This window comes from Triturus cristatus, chromosome 1_1 (assembly GCF_964204655.1).
Source record: "Triturus cristatus chromosome 1_1, aTriCri1.1, whole genome shotgun sequence".
NCBI lineage: Eukaryota > Metazoa > Chordata > Amphibia > Caudata > Salamandridae > Triturus > Triturus cristatus.
This window is the reverse complement of record NC_140579.1, coordinates 315,313,000-315,320,255: the sequence shown is the minus strand read 5'-3', so window position 1 is coordinate 315,320,255 and position 7,256 is coordinate 315,313,000.

Sequence of the window (7,256 nt, the reverse complement as noted above, 5' to 3'; positions counted from 1 at the left end):
GCACGTGTGATTTTCAAAGCACAGCACTTCAGGTAGGGTAAAGTCCGTGCAGGGTAATACTTTAAACATAAACATGTTATTGGGCAAGGACGGATTCTCACACTTCCCGTACTTTCTCTGGATCAGAGGGTTAATGCCCAGACAATACGATCGAAGAGGCCCCTGGAGCGCTAATCTAACTGCTTTCAGCAGTGAGGCACCTACCTTCCTAACGCCACATGCCTCAATTACCCGGTCTATGCATAGAAGGTTTTCTTATGCCAAAGAAGCTGAAAACTAGCGCCGCCAACCCTGTGTTTTCCACACATTCCTAACACTTTCCTTTAGATGCGCTGGCTCCCTTCTTGCTCTGTCACACTGTTGTGGAGTAGCCATGTCCGGTCGGCGCCCAGGCTGTGGCAGGATGTTGCATTTCCTGCCTGCCAGCCGTGGCCCAGGGCACCCAGGAATTCCCCTGCTACATGAAGTTAAAGGAGGAAGCCGCTGTTCCAGAATCGATCACCTGCTCCCCTCCCCCTGACCTGGACTGTGCTATTGCTGTGCCCAGCAGAGCCCAACTTCTGCCCCAGACTCACCACGCCAGCGCTACCTTTTTGCTGATTTATTAGTAGTGCCAAGTGTTTAACATCCCTGCTTGACAGTGACACTACGAAGCAGCACCCTTTATTTTCTCAGCATAGTTAGACTTGCTAAGTCAGAGATGTCAAGTGATTATTGTTCCAGCTGGAGAGAGGTTAGAGTTTTCTCTACTGGCAGTTTTCACTCTGACCATTAAGTAGTGTAGAGGGTTAATATGCCTCCTTCAAAAAAGCATATTGTATTGTACTGTATTGTATGTGGATAGCTCAGTGGGTTGCTGCTTTTGTCACAGAGAGCCCCTCGTTACAAGTGGTTCAGCCGCACCTGAAGCTGAGGTTGGGGTGGAGGGCGCTGATTTTTTTAGAAAATGAATAATAGCTTCAAAAGAACCTACTGAAGAGTTTGACTTCATTGTTGCTTAAATGAGTGTGATTTCTGATATTTGTCTATTTCCATTGACTTCATACCATGATTATGCTCGCAAGAAAGTGCCACTCTAAGTGTTACACATCTAGTTGTTGCCTGACTCTCGTAAATCCACTGAATCTATGAAAATGTCACACATAAGCAATCTGAAACATTAGCAGCTAAACTCAAATGGGTGTCATTTCCGATATTTATATGATTCCCTCGTCCTCATTGCTTAATTTTGCTCGTAGGAAAGTGTCACTCGTAGTCGTTGAAATGTCACTCATAATTACAATGAAAATATGAAAATGTCACACAAAGCAAACTGAAACCTTGGCAGCTATTGGGTCCATTTAGGCCCTCTGCTGTCAACCACATTCACACTATCCTCTGCATTGGCACAAACACAGCAATCAAGGCAGTCCCCAGGCAGTGGCAATTAAAAAAGCCATGGTGAAGACTATAACATGGCTTTTAACATACCGGAGTCTTTTGTGTGTCTGCTTATGTTTGTGTATTTGCCTACATTTGTATGCCTGTTTTTTATAAGAAAAATGTGTGGCACTTTGTGTGTACATGTCTGCTCGGTGACAAAGGTTAATAAATAACGTAGTAGAGAGGGTTAGTGGGTGAGTGAGTGAGTGAGTGAGTGGATAGATGAGTAAGCAAGGGTGGATGTATGAATGGATGGATGAGTGGATGAGTGGATGGATGAGTGAGTGAATGGCTGGATGGGTGAAAGAGGGTGGATGATTGGATAAAAGGGCGGATGTGGGTGGATAAGTGAAAGATTAGATGGATGAATGAAAGGGAGAGGGGATGGATGAAAAGGTGGATGATGGATGAGTGAAAGGAGGGATTGAGTGAAAGGGTGGATGGAATGAAAGGGTGGATGGTATAAAGGAGTGAAAGGGTTGATGGATAGATGAGAGAAAGGATTAATGGATGAGCAAAAGGGTTGCTAAAGAGATGTATGAGTGAAATGATGAATGGATAGGTCTAAAGATGGATGGATAGATTTGGATATGAAGGGTGGACAGACGGAATGGTGAAAAACTGAATGATGGATGAAAAACTGAATAGACAACAGAATGTAAAGAGTAAATGGTGGACATCAGCAGGTAAATGGTAGGATGAAAGGATGAATGGATAGATTGATGGAAGAGACAAGAGATATCTTCTGGGGAGGGTCATGATGATTTGCTTCATTTGCTTGGTGCCATAAGAGCTTTGGTTCGAAGTAGGGTTATTTTCAGTTTCTTCCTACTCACATGCCCAAAAATATATAGTATTGTGCCAAACAACAGCATTAAACCCCTTCGCCGCGGCAGGAATTCCGCCGCGGCGCTGGGGGGGTTTGGGAGCAGTTGCGGTGCAGCTGTGCTTGTGACGGAACCACTCCATCACGAGTCACGGGTGAGCTGTGCTCATGACGGAGTGGTTCCGGCACGTCTCCGCCCACTGCACTAATTGCCCGCACAGGCGGGGAATTAGCGCCACGTGGGAGGAGCGGCCGTCAACGGCCGCAGCATGACGGAGCCACTCCGTCATGAGCACAGCGCACCCGTGGCTCATGACGGAGTGGTTCCGTCATGAGCACGGAAAGGGTTAACAGTATGGCATTAAGAAGGTGCAACTATTGCAAAAAAAGGAAATGTTAACATATTATCGCATTTCTCTTTCATTTTGTGTAATGAGTTAACCTGCTTTGTTTATATACACACAATTATGTGTTTTGTTGTGTGCTGCAACTATTATAGAAGTCGTTAAGTATAATTTTGTCTTGCCCTTAGCCCCGCCCCTGGCCCCGCCCACTCACTACACCTCTAGCTCATTTTAATGAGTACCTGCACTTATTTTTTCCCATTTAAAGCACTGCCTGCATCTCCACTCTGCGTATCGCTGGAAGAATCAGCCGCCCAACCCCCGCCCCATCCCCGAAATTTTCAGTGGCCCCCACCGAAATTTGGCTCTAGTTGCGCCTCTGACTCACATCTACATGATACCACCCCAGGGGTACCTACAGCAAGTGAGCTAAGCAACGGCACAACAGTGGCATACCGAGTTTAATTTGGGCGCCTTTCAGCCGAGTTTCACAGTCATTCACACACCTTGGACTCCCACAACAGGCCGCTGAATGCCAGGCCCTTTCCCAGGCCCAGGCCCAGGCCCTTTCCCCAGCATCGCGCTATCACGAAAAGCCACATCCAATTGCGAATATTCCAGACAATACACCAGCAGGGTTCGCAAAAAATGAGACGATCTAATGAAACGGACCAGCAGGTATGTGTTCGCCTCCCGCGCAGGCCTCAGACGTATCATTCAATTACCCAGCATTTCTGTGGCAGAGGCCTCACAGAGTTCTCGTGCTCGGCAGCTGGCGGCCGCGAGGCAGGAAGTCAACACCGCTACTCTCAGGAAGAGATAAAGGGCTTTGTTTTGTTCGTCCTAGCACCAGGCGCGCGCCCTGAGCAGCAAGGGCAGGAACACCTGAGGGCAGATTTACAAGCCCCTTGTGACACTTCTGCGTCACTTTTCCCATGTTAAAAATGACGCAAAGTGACGCAAGGGGCTTGTAAATCTGCCCCCCTGGTATTTACTAGCGCGCCCATGCCTCCGTGGAATACTCTTTTATTTTAGCATATCCTGCCCTTCCTCCGGTTGAGCTTTAGCTTACATTCACACATTTCTGCTACACCCACCGGGGCGTCATTATGCGATCGAGGCTAGCGCCACCGGACAGGATCGGTAAATGTGTCTTGTCTGCGCTTCGGCACCTTCTAGAACTTTAATGATGCCTGCAGCAGCGCCTGACTTTCCGCCGTAATTGTGCCTTTCTATTCAACCCCTCTAGTCTGGTGCAAGTATGTCAAAGTCGACATAAGATCTCATTGCGTTTGTTGGAAGATAATGAAGAGAACGGCTATTTATATCTCGGTTCACACCCGTTAAGTCGTGCTGAATTCTTTTATATCCTGGCAGAGAGCTGCTTCAGTCAGAATGCCTGGAACAGAGCTTATAATGAACACACAAACACGAAGGACTATTACACTCGTTGTGCATAAGGAGGAACGGTGCTGCCAGTGGTTTTAAAAATAGCTGGGATAGATTGTGCAAATGGCAACCGTGCAAAGAAATTTTGCACTGATGCCGGGCTATTTGCACGAATGGACCAGGGTAAAAACAAGCGTTGCATTTATTAGCCAGTGCAAAAAAATACAATTTTAACCCAGTAAGTTCTTGCAAATGGCAGAACGAATTTGTCTGCTGCAGGCGCAGTTTATGTGATCACCCACCGAGGGCCCGATTCACAAAAATAAAGTTAGACCAAAAGTCTCCTTTTACTGCTTTTCAGTATTCACAAAGGTAAGTTACTACTCGTAACTTTACTATAAGTAGTAGCTTCTTAACTAGCAGGTTTACCAGTAGTAAACTTACTAGTTGTAACTTACCTTTGTGAATACCAAAAAATAGTAAAGTTAGACTTTTGGTCTAAGTTAGACTTTTGTTCTAACTTTTCTTTTGTGAATCGGGCCCTGAGTCATCACATGTTTTGCAAATCCTCCTAAAAGGTCTTAATTCATACCCACTTTTCCCTTTATGTACTTTCATGTTCATCAATTCTTTTTGTTCTTTCTTTTTTTGCCTGTATTTCCTTTTTCTGTGACCATAATCATTCTCCGTGTAATCTGCACCCACTGAAAACAGGAAAAGGAATAAAGGAAGATAGAAAATTGACTAAAGATACGATAAATAATTAATGCCTCAAGGGAGGCGTAACACAGACCCCCGCAGCCCCCGCTGTGCGGGGGGGGAAGCTCCGGGGGGCCCCCTCAGCACTGCACTCTGGCCAGAGAGCTGCTGATTGAGTCCAGAGGGGACCCCACCACGTTCCTTGCAGGGAGGCCCCCTCAATTTTCGTTACGCCATTGAAGGGATATTCATGTGCGAAAGCATAATAAATACAGTTCAGAATGTGCACAACAAATATCACTTCAGGTTTTGCTAATGGTTGAGTGAAAGCGGTGTGCGCTTGTTAGACTTGGCATCTTTTGGCGTGGTTACCCCTGACTTTTTTGCCTCTACCTCCTGTATTTTTAATACTATGCTGGATGTCGTTTTTAACTGGTATAGATGCTTTGGGCACTTTGCCACTGCTGATCAGTGTCAAAGTGCAAGTGCTCCCTAGGGAAATTGTGATGTAATTGGCTATACATGTTTGGCATATTTGTTCTACCTGCAAGGCCCTAGTAAAGTGCACTGAGAGTGCCAGGGCTAGTAGTACAAATGCTACTAGTGGGCTGCAGCACTGATTGTGCCACCCACAGGAGTAGTGCTAAAATGATGTCTTAGGCCTGCTTGCAGTGCCTATGTGCAGTCCAGGACTGCCATGTCGACCTGGCCAGTGCACCCACTGACCAGGACTTATCCTTCCCTTTCTGTACATGTAAGGCATCCCTATGGTGGCCCTAGGTACCCCCCTGAGCTGGGTGCAGTGTATCTGAAAGGTAGGGCATGTACTGAGGTGTGTAACATGCCCTGGTAGTGAATTCAGCCATTGTCGTTTTTCACTGCTGAGAGGCTAACTTGCCCATAGGACAGAATGGGGGAGGCTGTTTACATGCCTATCTTCCCCTAAATGCAAGATAGAAAATCCAAGTTTGGTGTCTTTGTGTTCAGAATTTAATTATACATCTTTTTAGAAAGATGGTTTTTAAATTCACTGTGTGAGAATAGCACTTTTTAGAAAGTAGCTATTCTCCTGTTTAACCTTCCAGTGTGCCTGTGTGCAGATTGGCTGACTGGTGTCATGTGATGGGCTAGGTGGCTCCAGGAGTCTGGATGAGTCAGCAGCAGGGTGAATAGGGAGATCTGCTCTAGATGGGTGGGAGGAATAGCCCCTGGGTTTGAATAGGGCTGCCTCTGCCAGCACAATACCGGCTCCACCCCATGCTGGCCAGGCTGAGGACTCTGCCTCTGCCAGCACAAAGAAGGCTCCACCTCCTGCGGAGCGTCCAACGACCCTGCCCCTCACTCTGAAAGGAACCAGGTGCTCCAGGGCAGAGCACACCCAGGAACTGCTTTGAGCAGGGGAATCCCCCCACTGAAACAAAGAGAGGCAAAGACTTGGAGGGGTATAAGAAGAGGACCCCAGACACCTACATTTTAGATCACTGTGGAACTAAGAAGGAACCTCTGCCAAGGAGAAAGCTGGAAGGAACTGAAGAGGAGAAGACTGCCTGCTTGCTGTTTTGCTTTGCTGACAAGGAGAGGGGAAGGACTCTGTGGTGTCCCCTTCCTTAGATTCTGACCTCCAAGGGCCTGAGGAGAGCTGGCTCCCTGTTAAGATGTCCCAGGAACAAAAGGACTTCACCACCAGCTCCCCTGGAACTCTGCTGAGGGAGTTCTGACCTGCTTTGGAGTGCTTGCCTAGTTTTGGGCCCTCAGGAGGTCGTTTTGCTGTGTTTGGGAGCTGGAAAGCAGAAAGCGTGAACAAGAGTAACTGGTACCCATCGCATCATCCGTTTGAGGGTCGCATCATCGGGTTGCGAGTCGCAATATCGAGAGTGCGAGAAGAATTTCATCGCAGCGTCATTGCCGCACCCGGAGTCCTCGCATCGCCGAGTGCGTCAAGCATCGTCCCGATGCGTGAAGATTTCTGACACTGCGAAGGTCGTCGCAAAACCAGTTTGCGGGCCGCACCACTGCCGGTGCGTGAAAGTATCCAGTCGCTGCGTGCGTCGACGCAGAGTCCCGTCCCGTGGCGCATCGAGGGTTGCGGCGCCAGAAGTCAACGCTGCGCCGCGCATCGCGCCACATCGAAGAGCGTCGCACCGTACCTGTGCGTGAAGCTTCACCCTAAGAAACCTACGCAACGAAAGCCAAAGTCATCGCATCCTCCCCCTACAGATCGGAGCCAGCGCATCCACCTCTGCTGCGTGAAGCAGGGCTGCTGCAAAGCCTCCCCAAGGTCTCAGGAGTATCGCATCGCCTTTGCCATCTTCATTGTTATAGCTTTTGGGAACCTTAGCGCAACTACAGGTACTGTTGGGCACGAGAGTGTCGCATTTTGTGCATTGAGAGTCGCATTGTGCAGGACACTGATTTTTACATCCTGGAGTACTTTCTACAAACTCTTGAACTATCGTTAAAGTAACCTTTTTAATTGTATGTTTTTTTTTGTAGTATTTGGTCTTGTGAAGTTTTTAGTAAAGATGCCTTATTTTTCTAAAACTGGTGTAGAGTAAATCTGTGGTGTTTTCACTGTG